Raw genomic sequence first — 14,482 nt, forward strand, 5'->3', positions numbered from 1 at the left:
TGTTCTTTTCAGTGTTGGAAAGACACTTTCTTGCAGTGAGGTCTGCTTATTGTAAATATCTTGTACTTGTTTGAACACCTTTTAATGTCAAAGTTTTCCTTTGTGCTTTTCAGTGTTGGAAAGACTCTTTCTTGCACTGAGGTCTGCTTATTGTAAATATCTTGTACTTGTTTGAACACCTTTTAATGTTAAAGTTTTCCTTTGTTCTTTTCAGTGTTGGAAAGACTCTTTCTTGTACTGAGGTCTGCTTATTGTAAATATCTTGTACTTGTTTTTACACCTTTTAATGTTAAAGTTTTCCTTTGTTCTTTTCAGTGTTGGAAAGACTCTTTCTTGCACTGAGGTCCGCTTATTGTAAATATCTTGTACTTGTTTTTACACCTTTTAATGTTAAAGTTTTCCTTTGTTCTTTTCAGTGTTGGAAAGACTCTTTCTTGCACTGAGGTCTGCTTATTGTAAATATCTTGTACTTGTTTTTACACCTTTTAATGTTAAAGTTTTCCTTTGTTCTTTTCAGTGTTGGAAAGTCTCTTTCTTGTACTGAGGTCCGCTTATTGTAAATATCTTGTACTTGTTTGAACACCTTTTAATGTTAAAGTCGGCCTCTGTTCTTTTCAGTGTTGGAAAGACTCTTTCTTGTACTTAGGTCTGCTTATTGTAAATATCTTGTACTTGTTTGAACACCTTTTAATGTTAAAGTCGGAGTTTGTTTTTTTCAGTGTTGGAAAGACTGTTTCTTGCACTGAGGTCTGCTTATTTTCAATATCTTGTACTTGTTTTTACACCTTTTAATGTTAAAGTTTTCCTTTGTTCTTTTCAGTGTTGGAAAGACACTTTCTTGCACTGAGGTCTGCTTATTGTAAATATCTTGTACTTGTTTTTACACCTTTTAATGTTAAAGTTTTCCTTTGTTCTTTTCAGTGTTGGAAAGACTCTTTCTTGCTCTGAGGTCTGCTTATTGTAAATATCTTGTACTTGTTTGAACACCTTTTCATGTTAAAGTCGGCCTCTGTGTTTTCAGTGTTGGAAAGACTCTTTCTTGCACTGAGGTCTGCTTATTGTAAATATCTTGTACTTGTTTGAACACCTTTTAATGTTAAAGTTTTCCTTTTTGCTTTTCAGTGTTGTAAAGACTCTTTCTTGCACTGAGGTCTGCTTATTGTAAATATCTTGTACTTGTTTGAACACCTTTTAATGTTAAAGTTTTCCTTTTTGCTTTTCAGTGTTGGAAAGACTCTTTCTTGCACTGAGGTCTGCTTATTTTCAATATCTTGTACTTGTTTGAACACCTTTTCATGTTAAAGTCGGCCTCTGTGTTTTCATTGTTGGAAAGACTCTTTCTTGTACTGAGGTCTGCTTATTGTAAATATCTTGTACTTGTTTGAACACCTTTTAATGTTAAAGTCGGCCTTTGTGTTTTCAGTGTTGGAAAGACTCTTTCTTGCACTGAGGTCTGCTTATTGTAAATATCTTGTACTTGTTTGAACACCTTTTAATGTTAAAGTTTTCCTTTTTGCTTTTCAGTGTTGGAAAGACTCTTTCTTGTACTGAGGTCTGCTTATTGTAAATATCTTGTACTTGTTTGAACACCTTTTAATGTTAAAGTCGGCCTCTGTGTTTTCAGTGTTGGAAAGACTCTTTCTTGCACTGAGGTCTGCTTATTGTAAATATCTTGTACTTGTTTGAACACCTTTTAATGTTAAAGTTTTCCTTTTTGCTTTTCAGTGTTGGAAAGACTCTTTCTTGCACTGAGGTCTGCTTATTGTAAATATCTTGTACTTGTTTGAACACCTTTTTCATGTTAAAGTCGGCCTTTGTGTTTTCAGTGTTGGAAAGACTCTTTCTTGCACTGAGGTCTGCTTATTGTAAATATCTTGTACTTGTTTGAACACCTTTTTCATGTTAAAGTCGGCCTTTGTGTTTTCAGTGTTGGAAAGACTCTTTCTTGTACTGAGGTCTGCTTATTGTAAATATCTTGTACTTGTTTGAACACCTTTTAATGTTAAAGTCGGCCTCTTTTTTTTCAGTGTTGGAAAGACTCTTTCTTGCACTGAGGTCTGCTTATTGTAAATATCTTGTACTTGTTTGAACACCTTTTAATGTTAAAGTCGGCCTCTGTTTTTTCAGTGTTGGAAAGACTCTTTCTTGTACTGAGGTCTGCTTATTGTAAATATCTTGTACTTGTTTGAACACCTTTTAATGTTAAAGTTTTCCTTTGTGCTTTTCAGTGTTGGAAAGACTCTTTCTTGCACTGAGGTCTGCTTATTGTAAATATCTTGTACTTGTTTGAACACCTTTTAATGTTAAAGTTTTCCTTTGTGCTTTTCAGTGTTGAAAAGACTCTTTCTTAGCTCAAACAGCTGCAAAACCTGTTTGCTCAACACGGGGATATTGAATTCTATAAGATAAACCCATAAATATGTGCGTGTGTGTGATGATATTTTATTGTGATGTGTGGAGATTAAATTATTCAGGAGAACTCTCCCCTTAACTGCTCTGTTACTGTACCACCTTAATAAACGTAAAAGCAAAATGTCTTGTGCTTAAGACTCTACATGAAAGTTAAAATATATATGTTCAGTGCACATAGATATATAGTGTATATAGTTACATAGTTAAACATATCACACAAAAACCCACGACATTCCCCCTGGAGGTACCACCGAAAAAGACCCCATGACTAAAGAAGAACAAAAATCGTGAAAACTAATGCGTGCGCTGTTTTTTGCTAACATACTTTAAAGCAAGCTCTAAATAGAACATAAGAATTTGTATAAAGATCCCACACAGTTGTAGGTCAAATGAATAAGCCCTTCCTTCTACCAAAAACATCATAGTTATCAACATAACTTTTCCAAGACTCCACTTCTCTTGGTTAACCAATTTAAGACATTTGATTCCTTTTCATTTGCAAATCAGACTACACAGTATCCTTAACAGAATACTCAAGCAACTTATTAAAAGCCAGCCTAATTACAGGAAAATGAAAGTAAGGCATAAAACACATCAGTAGAGTCACATAATACATACATGGATTACACAACACCATATGTGACATTAAAAATAATACAATTAAACAATTAATTCCCAATTTTGGATTTCATCTTGGTCAGCTGCAGCTTTTTTTCTGAACAGACTTCTCAGTGTGGGCTTTGAAATGTCCTTTGATAGCTTCAAGGGTGATATTTCTCTGCAGTCAGCTTCAAACTTTACTCAACTTGTGTCCCTTTGTCAGTCCCATATTTCAACCAATTTAGGAGTCCGAGAAAAGTCTCTCTTGGTGCTTCTTGACGGCTGGATCTTGCATAGCTTCCAAGAATACTTGAGGCGACTTGGTCCTACTCTTGATTAAAGTCAGGGTTGGCGATGGGTAGTAGTTGATCTTGCACATTCATCATTCGGAAGCTGGTTTGGGAACTGTACGGCTCCACTTGGGCTGTAGGCTCTGCAGCAGATTCAGCAGCTACTGGATGGGTCATGGTTCAGCTGTCTGGAGCAGCCTGTTTCACTCCGTTGTCCCCTCGCACTCGTCATCAGATCACCAGCACCTGATCCAGGACCTCTGCATCTCCGTCTGTTATCCAGATGCCATCTCCACGTGCAGAAAGATATCTTTGCAGAGTGCATTAGTTGTGTTCACAGTTACCAACACAGGCCCTTTATGAGGACTTATCTATGAACCTTTGTGAATATGCCATGCAATGTTAGTTGTTTTAGTCTTGTTAGTTCACGACTGCATGCACCTTAGTACTAAAGTTAATATTTGTACCCAGTTAACCTATTACTTAACAAATTCCAATTCATTGCTTTATTTTGTGAAGCACTTTGAAATGTTTGTCCCAAATGCTGTTATAAAGAGAAAACTTTATATATCTTTACCTAGCTATCAATTTAGGAAATGCATAGTAAAGCTAGTAAAGGTTGTTTCATTTAGCTATTAATGTGTCTGTTTTCTGGTGATCAAGACATTTAATGACAGCCACAGGACCACGGAGCTTTAGAGCGACTACTAGCTGGGTTACTGCCTCTTCATACAGTACACTATTGGGGATCTGTTGGCTTCTCTAAGATCCCCTTTGTTCTTAAACACTATTTGAGCACATGTCACATTTATATGCTGAACTCTGTTACCGGCTGCCTATTCACAATTCATCATTAGCGCTTTTAGCCCTCGACTTAACGTTGCTGGCTATATGGCTGATCAAACTTTCCACACCTCTATAGCCGCAGAATTTTCAAAGCTAAGTTAGACAATGCCACATTGACCACACTGTTCTTCATGTTGGCAGTATGTCTGTGAAGGTTCTCAGTCATCCAGGTCATCGTAGTCAAATGAGCTTGCAAAGAAAAGCGTCTGGACTTCTTTAAGTTGCTTGAAGACGTTTCACCTCTCATCCGAGAAGCTTCTTCAGTTCTAAGGTCAAATGGTGGGGAGTCCCAGATTTAAACCTAGTGGGAGTTTCCCCCCACAGAGGGACAAAAGGACCCCCTGATGATCCTCTAATCGCCTGAGCCAAGGTGTGAAAATGGGTGTGGGTCCCAATCAGCCAGGGTTTCAGGTGAGCTCATTGTGAAACCTGGCCCCACCTTATCATTTAACAGAGGCAGTGGTTTACGACACCAACTGTCTGCCATCTATAATCCAGTTTTGAGTTCCCTCCCCAGACGCCTTAACGCCCACTCACATCCTGGGCCATCTGACCTCAGGAATTTGCATAATAAGGTGGGGCCAGGTTTCACAATGAGCTCACCTGAAACCCTGGCTGATTGGGTTAGAACTGAAGAAGCTTCTCGGATGAGAGGTGAAACGTCTTCAAGCAACTTAAAGAAGTCCAGACGCTTTTCTTTGCAAGCTCATTTGACCATGTTGGCAGTAGTTAAACCATCACTCAAAAACCATCACTTGACCCAGCTGTCCTAGCCAATTATAGGCCAATCTCCATCTTTCCTTTCATCTCTAAAATCCCCACTAGAGCAGCTGTAAAATAGCCACAGAGGAATGCCTTATTTAAAGAGTTTCAGTCAAGTTTCAGAGCACATTACAGTATAGAGATAGCTTCGATGAAAGTTAAAAATGATCTTCTTCACACCAGAATTTGTTTCTGTTTGCATAACACATGCCTCCTTTAGGTGCCGTGCTGATGACACCCTCTCTCTCATCCATCCATGAAGCCAGGCAACACACCTGTCAGTCAACCTAAAGGAATGCTCTGAATGGCATTACCTTAGTCTTCCATTTTTTTTTTTTTAATCCCAATATGCGGTAATATGCAAATATTAAGGACTGCTTTCTTCGATTTCTGCAATATCTCTAAAGTCGTGTCCCAGAGTGATGCTGGAAGACAAGTTCATCCATTTATTACTTCTAGGCTGGCCCGCTGTAATTTGTTATTATCAGGATGTTGTAAAGACTCCATAAAACATATTCAACTACATCAAAATGTTGCAACATGAATACTGAAAGGGACTAGAATGACAGAATATATTTCTCCTATTGACTTCTCTTCATAGGCTCCTTGTTAAATCTGTTTTTTAATTACCATCCTATAGTACTATATCTCCCCACTTCACTCTCAAACTTTAAGCTTACTAGAATATTTAAAAGTAGAATGGGAAGCTGGGCCTCCAGTTTTTAGGTCTCTCTTTGGGGTTATTAATAGTTATTAGTTATTATCAATCTCTGCCTCTCCTCCACAGCATGTTTTAGTCCTGTCTCTTTCTCCTTACTCAGCTGGTTGCAGCAGATGACCACTCCCCCCTGTGCCCAGTTCTACTGGGCATTTATTCCTGTTAAAAAGGGAGTTCCTCTTCTCCAAATTTCTTGCTAAAAGTGGGTCAGATAAATAATTGTTTTGTAATGTTTTATTTTTGCAGTTTATCCTTAGATAATAAAGTGCCTTTAGATGACTGGCATTGTAATTTCATGCCTGTTCAACCTTGAGTTGAATACTATACAGCTTGACAGCCTTTGTTTTTATAGAAAAATAGCCATTGAAAAGCTAAAACAGCTGTATTAGACTAATAAAAACCTTTCTCAGCCATGCATGGATTGTTTATAGACAGTACTCATAAGAAATTCCCTAATTGGACCTTGTTACACATTTTGGTGGTGGACTCTGAGGCAGACAATTACTTCACACCCCATTTTCCTTAAGGTGTACTTCAACAGTTTGTATTGACTGTTGAAGTAGTCAACAGTCAATACAAACTGTTGTTTGACTGTACAAACCTAGTACAAATTTGTATTGTACTAGGTCAATAGTTGCTCACCTATAGAGGTTTAATCATGCTGACTCAACTCTGCCTTACTTTAATCTTCTCCGTTTGCCCCATACCAATGAAATGTTCTTCTCTTTCCTTTTGGTTGCCAAGTGCCCGGTCAGACTGCATGTCCCTTCTCAGTGCTTCAAACTCTACCTTTGCACACTGTAACTAGAATAGAACTAGAATAGAGTCATTTAGTTTTGCAGTTTTTGCTAGAGTATGCATTTGAGTAATTTAAATATGTCAATCCACAGACAACTGGACCCTGCCACACACAGGAAAGATAATTTATGCCCCATTTTTTTCTAATTTGAGGTTTGCTCGTTTTTTTATAGGGGATCAGGCTTTAGCCTCTTTCCTTCCAAAATATCTGATAATTTAGATTTTCTCCTAAATTGTTTTTTTTTTTTTTTACTTTGTTCATTCTTGGGGAGAGTTAACCATTTAGCTCTGCTAAGCTATATGTTCCCCCCTTTTCCCAATGCAGTTAAGATTATGACAGAATCCTTTGCTGCTTTCTCCTCCACACTGCATTCATTTTTATTTTTCTTCCTTTTCAAAGGAACTACAAATTGCTCACACACTGAATTATAGCACTGTGGATATTTTAGTGCTGCACGTTTAGAGCTAGCATCTTACTATTAGCTTCAATACATGAACAGAGGTAGCTGCCACTGGTCTATATGTAGCCGCACTGAAAAAGATAAAAGACAGATTATTTATCATATCTGCATTCAGAGTCACACATATGTACACATTTGCACCCACACAGTTACATACATGTCAGGAGGATACCCAAGAGCAGTGTACCAGGGTCAGAAACAGCAGATGTTTAAATTTCTCATTTCGTGTTACCAGGGATCCCAACTTTTAGTAAATCCCCATGTGTAAGTTTCATCCCTTCAATAATGCAAAGCTCATAAGGTGTCATTCCTGGATTAATAACTTCTCTAAGTTTACTTATCTGTCCCATGCCCTACTGGGCTTCTAATCCTCTGTGTGTATCTGTTCTAGTGTCAGTGAGAGTCATTTCTGCACCCTTTATGTATTAAACTTTTCTAACCTTCAATAATATTATAATGTAAGAGTGTTAGTAATGAATATATTTTAATAATCTCCTATCTAATGCTTTCATGTGGCCTAGTTCTTATTATTTGTGTTCTTTTCCTACTGGGAGAGTAACACAAGGAGTGGAGCCCAGGGCTTTAAACTTATTAGTTTGCTGGGAGCATTTCTGATGCAGCTGCTTCATGTTTTTCACTGCAGATATCATGGATAGTTAGGTACTCTGGTATCAGTCACAGTCCATGTACTGAAGATTTCTCTTTGCAGTAAATTTCTTGTTGTTATGGTTCTGCCTACATTTCTCTTGGAGTTCTCCAGGAACATCCACACAGAGAACATCCCAGATGCAGACGATGTTGGTTCTTAGAGGCCACCCAGCAGATTGATGAATATATCAGCTGACTAAAAGTGTGTTTTAATACACTTTTCCAGCCCTCTGCAGATACAGTCTTTCATTGGACTCGAGGAGACTCGGTTTCATGAATTGTGGATCTTCACTTGGAAGATCCTCTCTGATGTTCCTGGGTTTTCACACGTGCCAGCCATTGGATGTCGTCATACAGCTGACTCTTCCTCTCCGCCTTTGTGCAGACCTCATCAGTGACGTAGGCCTTCGCAGTGCCAGTGTTGCTCTTCTCCACAGGCTCTTGGCCTGGTGTCTTCCACTGGTGATCTGTGTTTCTCCCCTTCAGTTGGTGAGCTCCTTCATCTGTAAGGAGTTCTTTTTTTTTCTTTCATAGCAGGAGAGTCGTTGTTTCAAGTATGTGCATACATCAGTTAGTTAGTAACTTTTCATTTGCTCCACTATTTTCTGTCGCCTGTGAGCTCGACCTCATGTTACTCTTCGTTATCTTACTCCTGTTCTTTGAATTCTCCTATTTACCTTCTTTTCCTCTGACTCACAGCTTTCTTTGTCCCACCTATCTAATCACCCACACGCTCTTCAGCTCCTTTATCTGACTTCCTATATCTCAGACTTTCTCATGTTTACTTCCCCTCTTCTAAGCCATAATCACTTTTCTAACATTTTCTAAATACAAAGGCTCAACTTTTGATTTTTCCTTATTGCATTTTAGGTCAATGTGTTTTCTTTCTAATTACCAGCTTTTGCTTGAACACAGCCTCTGACATCCCCTCCAAACCCTGCTCCTGTGTATTTCCACCTGCATGATGCACACTGCTTATTCAGGGAGCTTTCTGTTTCTTACTGGCAGCACAGATTTATCTATATTTGCTTTTATTTTCCTTGTAAAACTAAAACAAGATAGGAGTGGCTTTATTATCATATACAACAGTTTTATGTTTTTCTGCTCAACTTTCCTGTAAGTGACAAGATGCAGCTGTGGGATTAACCCTGTCACTATTCAAAACCCTGATTCCTGAAATAATTGCCCCCAAATTTGCCACAATACCTATTAAACTTGACAAATTAAAATCAATAGTAATTTTGCATATGTAAGAGTTACCATATTGCATTTGCTAAGGACAGCAAGTTTTGCAAGTTATTCCTTAAACTCATAAAGTGCAATTTATTTATTTATTTACTTTCTTGGATGGTAAAAATCACTCTGATGTTCTGGGACTCTTAAAACTTAAATACTTCCTGATTCAAGCCTGACACTCGAGGCATTAAAGGGTTAAGGCCCTCTAGTGTCACGCACCTCTGACACTCTTCTAAATGTTATTTCTCTTATAGCTATAGAAGAAGGATTACACACAGTCTGACCAGCATCAAGGCAAGTGTTTTAGATACCAAAGATCCCTTTAATAATCCCTTCCCCCATACAATATCTAATCATGCTTTTTTTTTTTTTGATCAGCAGTTCTAATGATCCACAGCTGCAGGTTAACCAGCCATGCATCCCACATTTTTATTTCTATTGTTTCTTTTCCCAAGCAAATATTCTTTTTCTTTAGATTTAAACTTTTTTTTTCTAAAGTGCTCAGGTGTAGTCACTTTGCATTCATACCTACTCTTCCTCTTACTTTACTATTACACTTAATGGCATTATTTATTACATCTTTCTAATTACTGTTTTGTTATTGTTACCATTACACTTTAATCAGTTGTCGTTGTATTTAGGATTTTTATTTACTCACTGAATTATATTATTCTCAATTCTTTCCACTGCTTCTCTACTGTTATGTCTTATGCCCCTCTCTCATTCAGTTCTGTCTTACTTCCCTGTTCTTATTTTAATAGTTTGTTATATTTATTTTAATTTACCTGAGAACCACTTTACTGGCCTTATCATTTTCCTCCCAGGTGTTTCTTCTAATATTTTATTCTCAAATTTAGAGCTTCTTTCTTCCCATTCCTGAATCTAATGGGCACTATTCTTTTTTATAATTTTTTGTTGTTTTTTGTTCATAGTACCCAGCATTTGATCACTTGTTTAAGCATCTTCACTGATGTGGGCCCTAAACTTTACAAACAAGTTACATCTTTTTTCTTTTTTTTAGCAAACAATTTTGCTTCCTGTCTCAGGTGACTCCTCTGAGCTTCGCACAAGCTCACCATAACAATAACCTCTTTGAGACATGCAGGTCAGTCTTTTACTCTTCTTCTCACACACTTGCATTTGGCTTAGATCATTTGAAAGCCTGTGCACTGGTCAAGGACACTCTTGGCAGGATGTCGGAGCCCACCCCACACACTCCACAGTCAGAGCAACTTGAGCCAGCTACACCCTGTGACGCTGTTTACAGGCCGCCTCCGGCAGCAGCAGCTCAGCTGATGTGAGCTCTCTCAGTACAACACTTTTCCTGTTTTTTTTCTGCTACTGTCTCCCTCTGCCACACTCAACAGGCACTAAACTCTCTCTCTGACTTATTAAACCACCATTTCCAACAAAACTCTTCTATTTCACTTCACTATTATCCATCCAGTGATTTTAGCTATTATGCTCTGGATTTAATACATCAGTTAGTTGCATTTAAACCCTGTCTACCTTCTTTTCTCTTCCCAACTACTTATTTGTGACGGCAGCATTTTAAACAGATCTCTAGCAGGTGTCTCTTATTGTTAATTTGTTCATATTTGTCCTCATTACCACTTCACCCCACATGTCAGCCTATTTATTCTGAACTCCTCTAAGCTTCACCCACTTTATTTCCAACAATCATTTATTTCACATCGTATTATGCAGGTGCCTCTTGCACTCTCTGTGTGCTTTTGGGTGAGTTCATGAGCCCTCTGCAGAACTTTCTATCATTATTATCATTATTTACTACTCTCGCACTCCTCTTTGGTGAGTGATAACAAACCCTCAATATACATTTCACATGCAAACTCTGAGACATTTATTAGATTCTTCTACAACTCCTGCATTTTACTGAGATCGGTTTATGGATGCTGTTTTGACTCGCTTATCTTCATTGTAGCCCAAACATGTTCTTATTTATTTGGTCTCTATCTCTTGTTCCGTACTAAGATGTTCAGATGTTCTTAGATCATCACCACTGCCTTCTATATTTCTCCAAACACAACACAAACATTTATTATTTGTTTGTGTGATTTATTTACTTTCCCTATAATTATTTTAGGCCTGGGTTTTATCCCAGCTATGTATTATTATTAGAATTATTTTATAGTTCTCATTCTTACTGTTATCAGTTTGGATATGTTACAATCTAGCCCTAGGTTAGGTTATCCTTTTTTTTTTTTGCTTTAGTCAAGCAGCTCTATTTCCAATTTATTTAACTTTTGGTCATACTTTTATTAAGCTAATAATCCAAAAAAGTGCCTACGATCCCTATTTACTCATTATCCCTATTTTGGCAATTAATATTTTCTTTTACTCAATTTTACCCACAAATTTTCCACCTTACTTCATATTGCTGCTTAACAAATATTATTTCTGCAGATCTTTCTGTTTAACTTCCTTAAACAACATTATATTTCAGCAGCAGTGTGTCTATTTTCCTCTTTATATCAACAATTCTTAATTTTTGCCGACTTATCTCTTTTCACTGCTCTGATACTCTTCTCACTCGTCCACATACCTTAGGTATGATTTACAAACTGCCTGAATACACGGTGCTCTGCAGCACAGAGAGCTCAGTTGTTTTTTTTTAGTCTCTCAAATCAGTCCCTCTACAATTTTTTATTCATCTACCTACGTATTCCTCTAACTCTTATTTACAGCAAGAGTTATTTTAAGCAATATTTACAGCAATACATGGTTATACTCTAGACTACTACTTAGCAATATTTACAGCAGTGATTATACTTAAGGGTTAGTAACATCTATTTACATATTTACACTTTGGCCGAAGGTGTCGCCTTTCATACAGCGACGCGCGCAATTTACCCAGCGCGTCCAGACCGGTGGACTCGAAGGCCCTCAGAATCCCACTGCGAGCCCCAAGCCCCTGCGTTACGTGCTGAGTTCTTATCTCCAAAAATCCCCCAAAGCCCGAGCAGACTTGACTATCTAGCAATTCACTTGGGTTAACTAGGTTAACCAATTAAATGGTTAACCTATGATAGGTTTGTAGCTTAAACCTATTCGCTGGAACGTTCAAGATAATTTAATTACACAGCAAAGCAAGAAACGAGTAGGCAAAGTTCTTCGTGTTACTCATGCATGAGGGAGAGAACCACGACAAACGCCGTTCCTTCGCTTGACCCCAGTCGCTCTCGTCCGCTCCCCCGTAACACTGCTCTTTTATTGAGGTTACATGAATATACATAGGTTCATTAACATATGACGTCTACATACAAACAGAGTACCAAAAGAGTACCTTGCCTGTGCGTTGTGTAAGTATGTGCGTGTGCGCGTGTGTGTGTGGGATCAAGATGTGACCCTGTGAAGACTCCCCAAAGCTGGTGCCAGGAGTCTAGCGGTCCATCTAAACAAAAGGCTCTTAGCCTAAAACTGACATAGCTACGTTTATCCTACCATAAAACAATAAGACAAGGTACGACATCTCCCATGCTCCCAGGATGTAGCTGTGAATGCCAGAACACTCTGGAATGCACACAAAGCCTTTGCAGACTATTAAGGATCACACATCCTATCACTACACAATCGATTATACACCTCTAAGCATATATGGTTAAATATTTCTAAGCATAAATGACAATAAACAATACAAATCTAACAACCTAGTTAGCCTGTGTCAACTTATCAACCTAAATGGATAACTAGGTTTCCAGCGGTAACCACCTTGAGGGTGCCGACATATATTTCACTTTTCATCACTTTTCATCACTTCAACTTTTTTACTTCTGCGCAACTTACGCCTATTCTTCAGATACACTTCCTTAACACTAAAGAATAGCGGAAAAATAAACACAAACTACCCCAACACAGCCCTGGAGTCATACTCTAGCACAGGGCAGAGCAGCCTTTTACTCACACAAACCCCAAATACACACACACACACATCGATCACTCACACTCCCCCCACGGGTCACACAAGTTACAGGAATAACACACACACATATGATGCAGCATTAAACTCCACTCCTTCAGCATCTGCAACTAACATTATTTCTTACAGTGTAACACTTTATCACTTAGAATAACAGCGACCATTTGATTAAAGTCCTTTTCAAGGTTAGGTGAAATCTACTTGGAGCCAAGGTGGGAACCCCCCTTCTGCACTCAGACAACATCAACATTGAGCAGGAAAAAAACTCTGCTTACCTTATTATAGCGGCCGCTTGGTGTTCTCTGATGTGCAAGGCTTTGGCATTCCCCAAGGCTCCCAGCAATCACCTTAATTCCTTGTCCCTTCGTACGTCGCCAATTGTGGTCGCAAATTTCGAAACCATCCTGATAACCTTCTCCAACCAACGATGTGGAGATCCAACCTCTTTAGATCCAATTAAAGTCAAGACACTCAAAAAGATGCTCTGGAAAAGAGTAGAATTCTTGGAACAGAGTTTAATACACTGAATCACATGAACAGCAGGAAAAATACGTACAGACATTTAGCAGAGAATTACATAGCAGAAAGCAAGCAAAGCAAAACCCCGGGGTGTACAGCCTTAAGCACAGACAGCAGAGCAACACAGAGATGGACAGAGCGAAACAGCAGAGGGGAAAAAGAGCTGGGGGTGTCCTCTGGTCCCCTAATATATAGGGACCAGTATCCCCGCCCCCTGCTGCTGGGTAACTTTCCCACGCGCCCAAACACAGCTGAAGGGGTCAGGTACAGGCCAGGGTACGGGCAGGGCTCTGGCTGAGGGCCCAGCCCAAAGGGACACCCTTAGGTTAACCCTTTTTGCTTTGCCTTCTGACAATAGGTCACAGCATGGTCAAAGGTCACACGTTAATCCTAATTATCAATATATAATCTTATAACTACATAGGTTCTTAAAACACTTCAGTGTAGTTCAAATTATGTGCTTGTGTGTGTGATGATATTTTATTGTGATGTGTTCAGGCAATGTTACTGTTTTGGTTGTGCTGCATGAAAGACGTTGAGTGTGTATTCGGGAAGGTTAGTTACTGGGGAGTAAATTATTCAGGAGAACTCTCCCCTTACATTAACTGCTCTGTTACTGTACCACCTTAATAAACCTCGGTGAAGCAAAATGTCTTGTGCATAAGACTCTACATGAAAGTTAAAATATATATGTTCAGTGCACATAGTGTCACGGCGAGTGAGAAGAGCCGTGTGGAAGAAATGAAGGAGGATCCAAGCGCAGGCAGTCGTGAAGGTGTGAAGGTGGTTTATTGAATAAACGGCAAAGGGAAAATGGCAAACGAAGACAAACTAAACTATACTGGAAAACAACTGAACTACAGCGCAGAAACCAAAACACGAACATGAAAGAGGGCGAGCAGAGGCAGACGATGGTAGACAGCAGGGAACACACGGCTGAAACATGGTGAATACACAGACGGACCAGCAACTACAATGACAGAGGACACGACTTAAATACACACAGAGAAACACAGGGGAATTACACACAGGTGGTGGACACAGCTGGGAATAATCAACAAGACGAGACAGAGGTAAAACTGAACACACTCTCATGAGACGCAGACCTTCACAATAAAACAGGAAACGAGAACACTACACCAAGACGCAGACCTGACACTGAGAGACAGACAGACAGAGAATGACACATGGACCCTGAACTGAACTAAACTAAACGTGAGATACAACCGAGAACAAATCCTTAAACATGAATAAA

This window comes from Perissodus microlepis, chromosome 16 (assembly GCF_051167445.1).
Source record: "Perissodus microlepis isolate ML-2025 ecotype Zambia chromosome 16, ASM5116744v1, whole genome shotgun sequence".
NCBI lineage: Eukaryota > Metazoa > Chordata > Actinopteri > Cichliformes > Cichlidae > Perissodus > Perissodus microlepis.